The sequence below is a fragment of the Macrobrachium rosenbergii genome, chromosome 6, assembly GCF_040412425.1.
Source record: "Macrobrachium rosenbergii isolate ZJJX-2024 chromosome 6, ASM4041242v1, whole genome shotgun sequence".
Lineage (NCBI taxonomy): Eukaryota > Metazoa > Arthropoda > Malacostraca > Decapoda > Palaemonidae > Macrobrachium > Macrobrachium rosenbergii.
This window is the reverse complement of record NC_089746.1, coordinates 29,681,512-29,699,011: the sequence shown is the minus strand read 5'-3', so window position 1 is coordinate 29,699,011 and position 17,500 is coordinate 29,681,512. Positions and strand designations below refer to the sequence as shown.

At 37.8% G+C, this 17,500-nt stretch overlaps 1 protein-coding gene across 3 annotated transcripts in view; it reads left to right on the top strand.

Moving 5' to 3' along the window:
• LOC136839407 (patched domain-containing protein 3-like) overlaps nt 1–17,500 on the top strand; it is a 179,576-nt gene that overhangs the window by 21,707 nt on the left and 140,369 nt on the right. Inside the window, exon 1 of one of the 3 annotated variants that reach the window (XM_067105402.1) lies at nt 5,669–6,102. The exons of the other annotated variants lie outside the window; for them this stretch is intronic. The gene's annotated coding sequence lies outside the window, so the exon portion shown is untranslated. Of the gene's footprint in view, nt 1–5,668; nt 6,103–17,500 lie in introns of those variants that run through there. 3 annotated transcript variants of the gene reach the window in all.

Sequence of the window (17,500 nt, the reverse complement as noted above, 5' to 3'; positions counted from 1 at the left end):
GTAATTTCAAATAATTTATATCTCATCCTAAACCTTTGAGACCGGAGAATCTTTACTGCTATGCTGTTAAGTCTTTCTGCCTCCTGAGCACAGGGACATGTAAATATCTCTTAGCCAGAACAAAGAGGGTGGGATAATTTTTGGCATTGTATCCCAGTATGGTAGTGGATCGTTTTTGTCATTAATAGTTGGTTGAGGTGTGGTACACTTCCGCATCTTTACTGAAACGTTCTGCAAAGGGTGACGATCTCCTGTTCACGATTGGCTTGTTTTGTTAAGTGTCGCACACTTCCACATTACTGACAATTCCTGTAGAAGACTGCACAGTTCCACGGTGGCACGCTTCCACTTCATAGTTTGCCTGTACAGTTTTCGTTGTTTTAACTAGATTGAAGTGACAACGACTAATTTCTTGCGTTGAGAGTTGTTCCTGCTGCTGTTGGTGGAAGGTTAAATTAGTGCTGTTGATAAAAGCTGTTGGTGTCCTTAGAAAAAGTCGACTGCTGTGGGCAGAAGTCAGGATGACATAGCGCCTCATTGAAACATCCCTCCAATGGAAAATTATATATATATATATATATATATATATATATATATATATATATATATATATATATATATATATATATATATATATATATAACATACATATAAACATACGTGTGTGTGTGTGTGTGTGTCTGTAACTAATCAACACATGAGCACGTGTTTCATAGGAATAAATTTCTGATCCGATGCGAGTCAGACATTTACATATGCATATGCATACGTAAATGCGTGTGTGTGTGTGTGTGTGTGTCTGTGGAATCAGCCTAAAGATTATAATTACACCCCGAAAAAGCCAAGTTGTGAATTCAGATGTAGAATTAAATGTTGGTCGAAGTTAATTGTGGAATTTTGAAGCGTTTAAAATTTATTGTAACTGAGCTTGGATATGCTAGAAAATTTCTGAAAGACCCACAGGATATTGTTACTTTGTTCATGAGAAGAGAGAATGCAGACGTCAAAATTACAGGAAAGACGAGATAACTTAACAAATTTGTCGTAACATTTGTGGAATAGAGTCATTTAGATGCAAGAGGTTATGAAAGTGATTTTTCAGTTCACGGCAGGAGAACAACTGCATCATCCTGGCACGTTTTCAGATCTCGGAGGTAGAGTCTATTAATATGCGAAATGGACATCCGGCAATGATACCGGTTATAGCCGGAAAGCACCCTGCCCAAGAGCTCTCATGGTGGCATGATAATTAGAGGAAAGAGGGAGGGTTTCTATTTTTACAACGGGAGTGAAGGGTCACCTTTCTACTAACCTAACCTTGACTGTTGCATGTAATTGAACAGTGCGTTAGAAGAAAGAACGCACTCATCAGTAGAGACAGACGCGTTTCATAGACTAACTGGATAAGAATTCGAGATTTGATATTATTATGATGATGATGATGATGATGATTATTATTATTATTATTATTATTATTATTATTATTATTATTATTATTATTCAGAAGACGAATCCTATTCATATGGAACAAAAATATTAAGTCGAAATTTTAGCTTCCAAAGAATGTGGTGTTCATTTCAAAGAAATAACAAAAGGCAATGGGAAATCCAGAAAGAAGAGATCAGTTATTAGAAAAGAAAAAATAAAGTAATAAATACACAAAAATGTGAGTAAATTATTGAAGTACAAGAAGAGTTGTTTTAGGGTGGTAATGCATTGTACATTTTCGTGAACCTTGGAGGTTCCGATTGCGCAACTTCCTCAGGGAGACTGTTCCATAGTCCGACGGTGTGGTGAATAAAGCACCTCTGGAACTGAGAAATTCGACAGCAAGGCGGCTCACTAGTGGATCCAGAAAAATTTCATGGGGAGGAGCACCAATTTTCATATATACTGTATATATGTGTTGTGTGTATGAAATTATGAAATGGACAGCAATCGCCTGTTCTATCAGGAAATGCAGATTCCATTATTATTATCATTAAGATTATTGTTATTATTTTTGTTATAATTATTTTTTCTCAAAATTGTATTATTATGTATGTGATGGATTTATTTTTTCCATTTTTATATTTCTCATCTATGTTATTATTATCTAAATCTTCAATATTATTATTTTGTCACTATTTTTCGTGAGGGGTGGGCACGTGCCCAGGTGCCGCCCCAGCCACCCCCAACCTGGATCCGCTAGTGGCGAGGCACATTTACTGCATACTGGTGCTGCTGTTCAGCAAATCTGGTCGCTCTCGGCAGGAAAAAAGGATCAGGGATCAATTGTGAATGTGAAACATCTCTGTTAAAATAGAACGGAACTGGGTGCAAATTCAGGAATGCAAGCTTCGATTTCCAAAAAGAAGTATGGTAATGCGAGCAGAACGATGGGACACATTTGAAAACTTTAACCTTGGAAACGGTTAAGGTAATCCGTAGAGATTTAACGTTGATTTATATTTTTAGGAAATTTTTGTCAGAGAATACAGATTGATTGCGACTACGTTATGTAAACGTCAAAAAGTAATACTTTCGACATTTGCTTTCACTTCTCTCTGAATCATGAGGATTTAGTAAACGAAACCATAATTGTGACTATACGGGAATGCTCACCTTACTATGGCACACGTGGGGCCAGCATTGCTCTTACTCTGTTGCGGTATTGTGTAACAGAATAATCACTGTATTTCTTGATAGCAACCAAACCGACATATGTATTCTTGTCATTTCATCCGACATCTTCTGCCATTCAATAAGAGATTATTCTCTCATAAATTACAGGCCATTTTTTTCACACTATGTTTGTGATTAAGGAAAATCTGAGTAAAATTCCTCTCTCTCTCTCTCTCTCTCTCTCTCTCTCTCTCTCTCTCTCTCTCTCTCTCTCTCTTTTATCCTACTGACCTATAAAGAACCTAGCACGTATTATCTGTTTACAGACGCACTGAAAGTTTTAGAAGAAGTCCTTTTGCGTGACAGGTAAACAGCTACACATCGCAGGTAATGTCATTCAGTATCAAGAGTCATTCATTATTCAAACGCGTCGATAACGTTTTGGGTCAAGTGCAACACTCACACATGGCATTACTTGTCAGTGGTGTATTGCATTCGATACCTCAAAGCGGATATTTTAAGCACAAAACCTTAAGTGTTTGGTGTCTACTCTTCTATGCATACCTGGAGGCGTAAAGAATTAATTTAATGTTGCGAAAGGCTGTAACGATTTTTCAATAATCGTATCCTTGTGTTCCAATAACCACGGTTGAGGAGAAAGAGAGAGAGAGAGGGAGAGGCCTTTTTTCATATCTCACACTTTCACCAGAGGTAGGATAAGGATAAGCGTTCATCTTCTGTCCGCATGAATATCAAGTTTATCTTCCTAAATTAGCAAGCAAGCAAGCAAGTATGGAATGGAGAAGCCTAATTCAGTAAGAGCAGATTTATGTCCATCAAATTTGTTCGTACATTTCCCCAATAGGAAAAGAGAGGTACGAAAAGAAACGTTCATCCCAGAGTTTACAAACAACACTACGCTTACGTTGCAGAGCGTTTCTCTCTTGCAAACAGAATGAAGCGTCACGGCCTGGAGAGTTTATTATACAAAGGGCCCAAAGTCTTTTGTTCTTGGTTTACCTTTTCATTTTTACTTCCTTGATGTATGAAGAAAAAGCCAATAAAGAAGTTACTGATTCACTAGTACACATAATTGTTTATAAAAAAACACAGGTGATGATTACTTTTTTTCTCGCTCGTGTGTAGGTGCTCCATCAACACTTTTCTAACCTGATTATGCGGTGTCAGTATCAGTTTGTTGTCTGGAACTCTTCTCCTTCCTCTTCTTCTCAGTTAATCTTTAGCCAGGGTCACTGTTTTATTGAGCCTCCTCCTCCAGTTGTTTCTATTTTGAGCGGCTAATTTAATAACTGGTTTTGGCAGATGCTATATATACAGATGCCTTTTCTGACTCCAACCCTCCCTATTTATCCGGGCTTGGAAGCAGCACTGAAGCGGGCTTACTCTCCACCCGCCTTCCACCTCGCCTCCGCTCCATTGGCTAGGTCGTAGTCACTTGTTGTCTCTAATGATTGTGAATATGGAGAATATCCCCATGTGACACGGACTTGATCACAAATACGAAATTAAGCCACAGGTTAATCCTCTACAGCAAAGATCTGTGGTGACCGGTAATAATTATTATCCTTGACAATATTGCACAATTTCAAATGATAAGGTCATCAGTCATTCACACGTGCAAAGTTGATTACTGTACATAATCCGCTGTGAAGTATAAAGGGATTTCAGTATGAAAGTAAAATTTGAATAACTGAAAAGGAAATTTATATTTTTTCAGAATGAACAGTTATGCCTAAATTTTTATTTAATTAGTTATTAAAAAATATATAAAAAATGAAACACTATAAAATGACTAATTCTTGACCAACCGCAATCCAAACAAAGCTTTATTCAACACGAGTATTTTCAAAGTAAAAAAAAAAAAGCAGAAGGAATAACTTCATCTTCAGAATAAACAGGTTTTGGCCGCCCTCTGTCTAAAGAGGCTGTTTTTGACCTAAGCCTCTAAGGACACCGTCTCCTGACCTCAGGTGGAACAATCACTGACTCAGAAGGGAAGGGATTCCCAGCAGAAGAAAGTTGCGTAGGAGGTTTTCATGGCCAAGAGGATTCAAGGGTACCCTTTGCGTCACTCCAGTATTACAAAACCTGATGAAAGTGAATTGGAGATTTTTTTTTTTTTATGGGTGAAAATGAAAACAATTTGTTTTCCGTTTTGGTGGTAAAGTGTATTTCCGCTGTAACAGAACTTGACGGTAAGAGATAATAGAATTCCCGGCAACTCGGTATTTGTAAACTGTGTTCATTTGGATCGCAAAACAGAATATTTTATTAAAGCAATGTTTACATTCATGCACAAAACTACTGAACCTAATGCAAACAAATCGTTTCTATGGAAGCAACGTGTTCTTTTATTTGTGGATCTACCATTGTAAGATGAAATCTTATAAGTTGCTTCTTTATTTAGGAAATGTTCGAGCAGCTCAGATTTCAAGACACATTCTATATTTACCTTCATCATGATGACTTACCAGATACCAGTTATTTTTTCATTCAATTTTTTTCGCTCTCAGGTATGCCCTTGATAAGAAAAAAAAGACTAATTCAGTGAACACAAAAAAGGAAATAAAAATAAATACGACTTTTGAAAATATGATTTAGGAATTTAGGTAGAATTGGAAAGAACTATTTTTTAGAGCGAAAGGAAATTAGTTTCAATATTGGAAAGATATTACCCCTTTCGTTGGCATACAGTATTGCATATACTCCTAGATATTTTATAATGAAGGCAAATTAACGTCTATTTGGAACGATTAATGTCCTATAGGTACACTATACAATTCTCAGGACCAGTGGCAGGAACCTGATATTCACAAAAATCTACGGTACTATTCCGATGCGAAGAGTGATTTCAGTCCTCCCTGAGCTACGCTGGTCTCTCTGCCAGGTGGTGAGTGACCAATTCCATTACCTACACCCGAGGACTAAGGTACACCTTCCCTACTCCAAGGACTCCTACCTGCAAGGTTCCCCCTTCCCAAGCAGGGCCCTCCCCCGCCCCTTTTCCCTAATGCTCCTAAAGACTCGGCGAGGCTCCTGACACGCAGTCTGTGCCGAGACGTCGCTGAAGAAGGTGGATGTGTAATAACATCGAATCTGAACTCTCTCACTAAACCCGAGTGTAAACACCCGTTACTCCTCGAATTTACTTGGCCTCTTCGCCGTTTTTCCTTTATACTTTCCTACCGATCTGCCGTTTCTCCTGCTTTCTATTCAGTGCTCGACAGCCAAAACTGTTTTCTTTAATTCCGTTTTTTTGAGAGTAGTGTCCCCGACAGAGATTTACGATAGTGTGAGTTCATTCAAAAAGTTTTCCCCCATCCCGAAAAGGAGGTGAGTGACTTCAACGCCGTCGCCATGGAGGGAGTACAGTGATAATTTCTCTTCTGAAAGTGGCCGGTTCGTCTCGAATCGGGATACCTGAAGGGTTTTCATCTAGGGGCATCGCAACATTCTACACTCCTAGCTTCGTCTAAGGTAAGCTCCTTTCGACAATCAAAAGTGCCCTTTCTATTAGGAGTTTCCTCCCACCTGTCAAAGTATCGCCGATTTCTAATTCTGGACGACTTTTAATTGAGACAGACATCTCTCTTGGTCTGCAGTCTCATAATCGGGTTTCAGGACCAAGAAAAATTAACATTTTAGATTAGTGAATGTTTCACGACCTTCTGTGGACATTTTTGTAAAGTTCTCGGCTTGTATTTCAGCCGAGTTTTTTTTAGGTGGTTTATATGTACAGTGTTGTCACCGTAACATCACCTTTGTATCAAATAACTGTTTTACTAACGATCGTTGCAATTGGGCACTCCATAATTTCAAAATAGATTCAAGTCTAATGCAGAGACGTGCAATCAGAAGAGACCGATAGTCAATTGCTATATAGACCGTACAGACCAGGTCATCTGTACGAAATCCAAAATTAAATCTGGAAACCCCAAATGACAATAAGGCATTCCAAGGGTCGCGCATCTGTCATGAAAGTTTCCGCTTCTGGCTTTGGCGAGGGAAATCTGAAAGGCTGAATAAAAAGTACGAAATCCACAGCACCTGGTGGATAAGTCAGCTGACTGAAAACACGCCTGGCTCCCGCTCCTATTCGAGAGTGAAAGAGTGAATAGTCTCCGTTAAGCCAGGGCTTGCCTGCTTCTGCTTATGTAGGTCGGGGGCCATCCATCCAATCACCGCAACCGCCCGTAATTACAATTATTCTAATGGCTTTAGAGACCTGCGTTGTAATGTTTCTCATTTTTTCTATTTTTATGGTTGAGACATACGTCTCGTAGAGATTATTTTTAGTCGCTGTCTGGATAGCAGAAGCGAGTTTCTGAGGGTTTATAAATGAAGGTGGTTTTTAATTGTCAATTTAATGATGGTGCTTAGATAGAAGTAATATTAGTGAAATCACTATTTTTATATTATAATTGCCAGTCAGTCGATCGTATAACATTGTATGTTATTACCAATACGTCACTGTGACTGGCAGTGGATTTTCAGCTATAATTGTTACACTTCGAACATCCTTGCTTTCAATTAAAGCCTGCATTAGAACTTTACAAACTGTGTAGAATATAAAAGACCAAGTAGCTAACTAACGAGAAATATCTATGCTAACTTGAACGCAATCCAAAATACCGCTAGGATGGTCGCTCCAGACGTCAAAGTCTCGAACCCGTTATCAACAAACAAGTAACGCTTCGTCTTCTCCCTCTCCCTCTAGAAGACGAACGACATGGATTTCTCACGGTGCCTGTTAGGGGAATCATAATACAGTCGGCGGGTTGCTACGGCCCTTGTTGCTGTTTGAAAGTCTTCGCATAATGTGAGGGAAAATGACTGGGCCTCCAAGAAAGAGTTACGATCCACGTGAAGCCTTGTTTGTTTTCACATTTCCAGAAGCTTTAGGATGTTTAGAAGAGAAAACTGACTGACTCAGTGATACGATCACTTAAAACGTTACTTAGTTTTAAATTTCCAAAAGCACCATTATGTTTAGAAATAACAAAACTGTAATGTAATGTATGGAGGGAGAAAGAGATCGATTGATTGATTTGGCATTACAAACTGGCAGGACAGTCATCATGGTCATCGATATTGATAGAAATGAAACCTGGATGTTCTGAAGCCTCTGAAAATTGTCAGTACAAAAAACCCAGGAATCCGAAATTGCGATCAAGTTTCTGTTGCGAGTATCTTAGGCAGACGTAAAAGTTCCTTTGGCGTTTTATACTCCAGCAGACGTGACTCATAAGCAGTATCTCCATTCTGAACTGAATGAAAGGGAAGCGTATTAATACAGCTCTTGTTGCCTGAGCAATGAAATGTATCAGTTAACTGTTAGGTACTTGCTGCAAGACGTTGTCTGTCATTCATGCCAATCACTTTTGCTCTTAATTCTATCCAGATGTCGGCATTTCATTCTTGATTAGACTAGGGTGCACTCAGCTCGCGTTCTGGTAACACTAGAGTCCATTTACTCAAACGTTAATGACTTGGTTTAAATGAATTTTCATATCTTACAGGTTCAGCTTACTGACATTATGATTAATCGAATCATATCTGTTTACCAACGAAAAATTGGTCAATGCTTTGTAAGATTTTGTATCCTCCAGGACTGTAAGTTACTCATGTTTACAGAAAAATAGGTTGATTTCATTATTAACGTAAATTCCTTGTTACAAAATAGTCGAGAAAATTTATGTCGAAAAATTTAGATTTCTAAGCCAACAGCTAATGATTGTTTCACAAAGGAAATAAAGGCTTCTCAGACATTATTTGAGCATTGTTATTTTTCTTCGTTAGCTTCCAACAAAAAAATAAAAAACGATGTCAGAGTTCAGAGAGGATACACTGACCTCCTCTCCCGATTTGTGTCAGTCTGAGAAGAGATAAGTAAATCTTGTAGAAGGATTTCAAGGCTAAATTAGCCAACCAAGAAAGAGGTCGCCCAACCAGACTGTGGTAGGTCAGACAACGTTTGATTGGCGGCTTTCTTCATTTTCGTGAACCGAATTTCTTTTGACTCTTTTTGTCTACCAAAGGCTTGTTGTGGGACGTCACTGAATAATGGCGTACCAAGCTTTATTGAGGTGTACATTGCGAGTTACGCTGCCGTGCTCATAAAGGCTGATGTTTGGAAAAGCAAATATTTGCAAAAACTCACTCATGTGCCACATCGATTTCGCTTTCTCTCTTATTATCGCTTCATTTTCACTAGTGATCAGTATTTTCTATTGGCATAACAATGAAAATTGTACAATATAATATATATATATATATATATATATATATATATATATATATATATATATATATATATATATATATATTTATAAAGGTATAAAGGTTATGTGACAGGTTTCTTTTCACCCGAGGAAATTTAGCTCTCAAGAGTAAAATACTGTAGTTGGAAGGATTTAGGGCCGTGTTTTAGGTGGCACCAAGAGGAAATGTCTGCTTATTTATGTGCAATTGTTTATGCCAGCGCACGGAACAATGACCAGAAAGAACCTCTTGAAATTAAAGTCTTGGGGTCTTCAGTAGGTACCTTGGTGCTATGAAATATTAGTAGGTACCTTGTGTCTACGGAAGTGAGAGAGAGAAAAGGATAGAGATGTGAGTCGGAAGAGAATTAAAAATGATTAGCAGTTGAGAGAGTTACGTTTTGCTTACTTTGTGCTTCTTCAAGTGCAGTTGGATGATTGACACGTTTATTCTGGCATTATCGCGATTACGATCAGTGACGCCGAAATACAGTAACTAAAACCTTAGGATTAATGCAGATGAAAACGATCCCATTTCGATTCAGATTTTTCCAAGACCAAGGGAGTGAAGTAAGATTTTACGATAACATTCCACATGAGAAAACCTCAGAAGCAATGCAGTTGTGGAGTGCAGATCGATACACGATATATTTATGGGTAAAATTCCGTTTACAGCCTCAGAGTAAGATCAATAGGGACCTTGAGTCGTTGCAACGAATGTCTTATATCCTCCTTATTTATCAGCGTATGAAGTGTTCTGTTTAGTAGGGAATGTAGTTCACTCGATACGCATAGCAACTTTGTATTCACTGGCGTCAGACAATCTCTCTCTTGCGCGCTCTCTCTGTATCTCTCTAGAAATATCCATACAGACATACATGCCCACACGTGTCATAACGGACATAAAATCGTGGAATTATTGCTTTCAGTTAGTATATTGCTCTCTCTCTCCTAAAAGGCATCATCTGCGCTTACTGTAAAGTCACAAGATCATGTCTTAGTACGTTACCTTCAAAAAGTCAACTACTCTGCGGCGCTACGTTTTTTCCCCCTTTTACTGTTTGTAATTGCCAGTTAGTATTATTCTTATGTAACGGCCCTTACGATAGTTAACGGCCGAAGGGAGTACTTTTGTAATCACAGTTGTCGCTTGTGGCAGGCTTGACATACCTTCTCTTCTTGCCAAGTGAAATGATTCCGCTGAAGGAAGATAAAGTAATTTCTAAATACAAAAAACTGTTCGGAAACTTAATTAATTTGCGTTAACTATGAAGATTCGCTGTATTTCTTCATTTGTTTTTTTTTTTCCTGTGGGTTGGAAGTAATTTCGTAACACTTCAGAAATTTTAGTGCTTTTTTTTTCTTTCACCGCACATGATTCTTGTGTCATCATAGCCTTAAGTATCCCAGTACCTCTGCTCGTTCATTTAGTATCTAGATTATATGCGTTTGTCCGTCTAATGCGATAGGGATTAGTCGTAACATGAAATGATGGCAGAATTTACGTTCCAATAGCAAGGTTGAACATTTATTACTTTACCTTATTTACAGACTGAAATTGGTTTCCCGTAAAGTCTGTCTACAGTATATACTAATACAATATCTGATCGTAAGAAAGAACAGACTCGTTCAATTTAAATACATTCTTTCCAGTTATAAATGAAGATCATTGCCAAGCAGACCTGTATGGAGATTCTTTAAAGACTATGTTGTAAGAAACAAAGACGTGTAAAAAAGAATAATCTTCATATCTATTCGCATTTTCGGGTTGTCGCGTGACTGAAGGGCTTCGCCTCGGGGATTATGCGTGAAGCCTTTTCTTTCATTGCTTCTCGTTAGTTGGTGCTGCTGTTAGTGTTCTTACGCATATGTTGTCGGTCTGCTTTTCTAAAGGTTCTCAGTGGAATAAGTAACCAAAAAAATAAATAAATAATTAGGTCTGGAGGATTGACAATTAGAGATTTCATTAGGTGTTATCGTCATGCATGAACAGTGAAAATGACCAGTCGGTTTCATCTGCTCTTTATACGTTAAATGTGGCTGGGTATGAGGAGTGTAAAATGACAAAGACTACGTCACTAAGACAGAGGAATGGAAAAACGGAAAGCGAAGATATACCAAAATTATCAGTCCATAGAGTTCATGATAAAGATACATCGTTTCGAGTATTCTACTGACATGCGTTTGTTAGAAAACAAAGCGATGAAAATAATTTCTTAGACATGGCACAAAGTTGTCGTTATATTTGTATTACTGAACGGGCTAGAGGGAACGTTGTAAAGTGAGAACAGTGACGTCACATCACACAAGAGGGCGTGGCTTTCTAAACAGGCTATCATGCCATTACTTGGAAGAAATCTAGTATGGTAACTCGCAATTCAACGATAGTATGATGACTGAGAAAATTTTTTTTCTCAAAGACGACGTTCTATTTTTATCTCCCGGTTTCGTAAGGTATTCATACAGTGAAGGAATGGAGTGAATGACTTTAAAACGACAGTGAATGACTGTCGTGCTGGGGCGGGATACGGCAGGAAACAAGTCATTACCAAAGTGGCGTTAGTATCGTTGTTGATTGAGCGAATGATGAAGATGTTTTCATGGGTTGGGTCTTCGCATCAAGATAATGACGTTGGCATATCTCCGGGCAAATCGGCCGAAATCTGATAAGAATCGGCGGGTGGAGGACGTGGCCAAAAAGTTGTGACATTCGTGCGACCTGACTGGAGGCCTGGAGTGATTCCATAAGCCCTACTGTAATTATTACTCAAGTGTCCGTCACCTGAAACTGGTGAGGACTGGCAAAACGTTCCCATTTATGACGTTAAAACTAGAGACTAGTCTTTAATCTGGTCCAGACTGAACTAGTTTCTTCTATTTTGACCAAAGAACTTTAGTAACTGCTTTCTCGACGCATTTTCTTTTACGCAACGAATGACATTGAACTTATAAAGTTCGTATTTATATCTTCTAACAGGTTCCTATACTGTTTTGACAAGATTTTAAATGTCGTTGCGCTCGTAATGTGATGGTTTCCTTTTGAATCGCGAAGAAGCCTTTAAATGTTAGTCATACCGAACTTGATGAACTTGAACAAAAGACCGGCCAAGCAGAATTTTACTCTCGTGTTTTCAGAGCTTTGAAAGTTGTGAGTACAACTGGACAGAGACCTTGAGATTATTTACCAAAGAATTTGCATGCCTATTTACCCGAGACTCATTTAGACAAAAAGAGAGAGAGAGAGAGAGCGAGAAACTGTCCTAGGGGTTTAATATTCTATATATATCTCTCCTTTTTCAAGGTGGATAATTAAAAATTTAGAGAGAGAGAGAGAGAGTTTGAAGAAGGTTGGTTGAGACTCTTACTATAACTGAAACAAGTTTTGTAAATATTTTTCCCTTGTAAATTATGTATGTATATATAATATATATATAATATATATCTATATGTGTGTATATATATTTATGTATATTTGTATGTGTATATATATGCATATATGTATAAACTGTACCAATACCCCAAAGGAATAATTACTTAATAAGATCCTCTGGCCCTTGAATCTTCGCGATCTGGTTAAACTATTCCTAATTTTATATTTCGGTGGAAGCGCTATGCGGTAACTGCATTAAACCTTAATAAAAAAAAAAAAAACAGATATCGGTTAACCCAGTTGACTGAACTATGAGTACAGTTCAAGGTAATTTTCTTAGAAATTATGTGACTCCTCATGTACCTATGAAGCTATGACGTCACGCAGGAGCATTAAACAACCAAGAATGTGTCATATCCGTCCCTACGATATCCTTCTACCGTTTCCCTCAGCGGCATTCGGCCTTCGTGTTTGATGTTTCGCAACGGGGAATGAATAACGTCTGCGAAATTCAATGCTCGTTGTTTATTACATAAGTAAACCTGAGCTTTTATTCGAAAGATTTGCCTTCGCTCTTAAGAGCTTCTCTTTATCTTATCGCTGTGTATTCAACCTTTGTTCACGCTTTTCTCGAGAAATGTGTGACGTTGGCAAGTATTTAATGAAACGAAAAGAATGTGTATATTCTTTTTGGTGGAGTCCTTGCCTGATGTTATTACTGATATCTTTTATAAGCGGTGTTTCTGATCCCTAACCGTACTTGAATTTTCAGTCTTCATTTTTTTCAGTTCATTTCGTATGTTTAATCTTATGCTATTATGTTGAAAAATCAACTAATACATATATGCTAGCAAAGATTTAAATGCGATTTTGCTATTCAAAACAGTAAATGAAATGGAAAATGGAACTTACCAGAGTACATCATGAAACTGATAGCTAGAATCAAGAGCCGTGCTGACATATAACTATCTCAAACTAAACAAAACAAGAAAGTCCAGGATATGTGAAAAGCAAATATAATCAATAATCTATTATGCATTGATTATGGAACCAGCAAACCAAGAGGAGCAAAATGTAGATAAACGCCACGCAACGCTGTTGGATGTATCGGGTATTCAGTAGTATGAATTAAATTCTTTCCAACCCCCACTTCCTTCAGAACACTGTCCCCCCCCACCACCACCCTGTTCGGTCTGTGGTCGGAGGGGACCTCTTTCTCGAGAGGACTCTCTCTCTCTCTCTCTCTCTCTCTCTCTCTCTCTCTCTGAGAGGCGTGGTGAGCAAAAAGGCTAGAGGTGAGGTGTTTCCTCACAACCAATAACCAAACAACCCCACCTCCCCTGTTTTCTCTCCTCCCCCCAGCCTCTTAGGTCCTGCTACCATTCACAAACCTCGTCTTCCTCCTCCTCCTCCTCCTCCTCCTCCTCCTCCTCCTCCTCCTCCTCCTCCTCCTCCTCCTCCTCCTCTCCTCTACTCATTGTGGTCCCCTCGGAGGCAAAACCATTTTCATGTAATCAACGTTACTTTCTCCTCAAGGGTAGTAGTCGCAGTGCCTAAATGTCCCCGCGGACTAGCGATGATTTTTGGGTGGTGAATGGTGAAAGGAATTTGATGTAGTGTTTGAGGGAATGCTTCGAGAATTGGCGGGAAATGGGTCGTTCTGAAAGACCACAGGAAAGGGAGGAGCAATTTTTTTTTTCAAGTGAAAACATTTTTTAATGATTCTGCGACGTCGAGAATATATGGTACCTTTAAGTACTTGCACAATTTTAATACTGGTTCAGGTACAGATATTTAAATACCAACATCCTCAGTAAAACAAAAAAAGGGAAATTGAAGCTAAACATTTTTTTTATATTTTACGCTGGTAGAATTGTTTTATTAGCTTAATTACTAAAAAAACATTTATGGTATTTTATATTTGAGCAAAACTTTAAAAAGCAATAGATGAACGCCTAGTTTTCGTTTTAATGCTCGGGAAATTGATGACATGACAATACTGTTATACCGGAGGAAGGTATAAAGTTGTAATATTTTTTCAAGTTTAAAGTAGTGAAAAAGATGTATAAGCCTGCTTGTTTGAGTGGAATTTTAAACGAAAAGTAGAATGAACTTCTGCTTTTCATGTAAATGTTCGGAAACACTGCTGAAATACCGTTGCAAGTAGGGAAGTCCTTGCAGGAAAATACTATTCTTGGACTGTCTCGTTCTGAGGGCCATGCTGGTCCAGACTAGACCTAGTAAATAACCTCTTATTAATTATGGGTTCGACACGTTCTCGGTCTGGGTTACTCAGACGCACACGGAAGAAGAAGAGAAGAAAGAGGAAAAGAGCAGAATAGGAAGAAGAAGAAGCTGGGGCTGGCGCGGACTCGGCCCCAAAAATGCTAATGTCTTGGCGAAGGCGAAGGCTAGTGAAAGGGGCCTATCTACAACTGTAACCTCCGCCGAGCACAGGATACAGCTCTCCTGCATACTAAGGGGTCGTTTTGGGGAGACAAACGTTTTCTTTCAGGACGTTGGGGCCTACGGGGTCACTAGACGGATACAAATAGAAAGAACGTGTAAGCTACCTCCTTTAAGGGGTATTTATTTAGGGCATAGGGGACATTTGAGTTAGAACACATGCGCAAATAGAAAGAAATTTTTAAAATTGCCCTTTTTTGTAAACGATATACAGTTTTGGGCGCTGTGGACATAGGGCGACCAGAAGCAGGAAGATAAACTTTCAAGTATCCTTTTTCGTGATTCTTGGATGATTCGGGGCACTCTATGACCAGTCGTACGCAGATATCACTACATATACCTTTTCTACTGGGGTATGCAGTGAAAGAGCGAAATCAAAAAGGAAATTTCACGTAGTCACTGTCTCATGTTGTGTGAGCTCTAGTCAGATCTTGAAAATATGAAATAATGAAATGGGGATTAAACAAAGGTATATAGTAATACGCATTACCGAACGAGGTATATCACAATGAATATATATATATATATATATATATATATATATATATATATATATATATATATATATATATATATATATATATATATTTATTATAAAGTTCTCTTCCACACTCTCTCTTGTGTGTTGATTATCTCTCTCTATATATATATATATATATATATATATATATATATATATATATATATATATATATATATATATATATATATATATATATATATATATACATATAATATATATAAAGGTTGAAGTTTCTATTCTGGAAAAATTTCCCTTTAATATTATACTCAGGATGGGTATATTTTAAAAGAAAACTGAAGGTTTTGCCCTACCAATTTATGGCAAATTATATGTGATGAAAACCTTATTACATGCCACATTAAGGCTATGTACCCAAAACACACGTGAACGTACCTTCTAGGCTTATGTAAAAGTAAGCTGTACATTGTGGTATAGCGCCTGGAAATTTTGCTCTGTCTACCAACCTATCTATGGAAAAAATAACTACTTTCATCATTTATATAGGCTAGCGTGTGACAAAATGTACCGAGAGGCGGGGATCAGGGACAAATTATAGTTACCCCATGAATCCGTTTTCTGTTATGCTTTAATATTACTCTTGCATGTTGCAGGATAAACTGCAACCTTTTGATTGCACGAACGCGATCAAGTGGGCCACGGTAAAGTAAAGACGTAGACATTTTTTAATCGTAAAACGAAACGGTTCTTTTTTATAATACAACTTTGATATTTTCCAAACGTAATCATCGAAGTGTTCTCACAAAAGGAATGCAAATGTTAACTCTGCAATCACAATTAAACTTATGTTACTTTTTAATCTAATAATTAAAATGTAAATATTCCGAGCTGGTAGAGAGCCATAATGAATGCAAGAAATAAAATTTAACGTCCAGGTGTTCATGATATGTGACACTTCATTATTCAAGTATATGTTGTTAATACCACGTAGCTGTATTGAGCATTAATTAAAAAAAATTTGTAAGAAATTACTAAAGAAACTAGTCATACACTATATACTACAACAGTTATTTTTGTTATAACTACAAACGTAAGAGTGAGATGTTGCTCATTCACAGACCGTAGAAAAGTTTCAAAATGCATAATCTAAAACAAACTGTTTTTCAGGTTTTTCTTTTATATTTGTAATAATTTTTCTGCTTACGAGAAATTTATATTAGGAGAATATCAAAGTAAACCAGTTAACTCGCGGCTTTGCCATTTAGATCAATAAATACTAAGTCAGCGTTACCAAAATAAAAATAAAAAACTATCCAATTATCTAACAATTCAAGGAGCAGTCAACCTGCCTGATAACATCAATTTTTCCGTTGGATATAAATTGGTTCTCACAAGACACGTCATCACCCTTCGGAAAACATATACTCTCCGCAATCAATAGGTTCAAGGATAATTTGGGTCTGGCAAACAAATACACCATTGGCATCAATAATTCTGCTTCATCAATACCATCTGCTCCTCCCTCCTCTCTGTCACGTTTCATGCATTTCTCTTGCTTTTGCTGTCTGTGTATCGTAATACACGCACATTACGTTATGTGCTTTTAGTTTATGAAAGAAATGATATGCGATTAGTTTCTTTACACGAAAATGGCGTCTCCTCTATCTCTCTTCATGTGCAGTACGATGCGTATTTACTATCTCTCTCCTTAGTGCGTGTTAGTAGATTATTAAGAACTCGATATCCGGTTGTTTATTCAGTTTATTAAAAAATATTTTCACAAGAAAATGTCTATAGAATCATTACATTCAAAATATGGAAAGAATGACTTCCGTTTGTTATAATTTTAAGGTCTGAATTTCAGAAAATTAATAACATTCAAGTATTGTTCCCGTTTCAAGAGTAACAGATGTAAATTCTTACTGGATATTGAAAAGTCGTGCATATGAGTATAGAGAGAGAGAGAGAGAGAGAGAGAGAGAGAGAGAGAGAGATGAAGGTTAGAGTATGGTTGCATCCCATTCAACCTGGGGAAAGGGGTGTCCTTAAATGCACTTTTAAGGTGTACAGCCAAGTACGGACTTCCTCTTAGGCGAACTAGAAGCTTCTCTGCCCAAAGCCACCGGGGCATTTTCTCGTTCATTTTACGTTCGGGTACCACGACTTGGTTTCACCCCAACCGCCAGAGGGTCCGTTTTATTCACGACAATCGACCTTGACACGTTTTCTTAATTGGTGGTGATTTTTTTCTTTTCCTTGTTGCTGCAGAGGAATGCGTGGTTTGGGGTGATTGTTCGC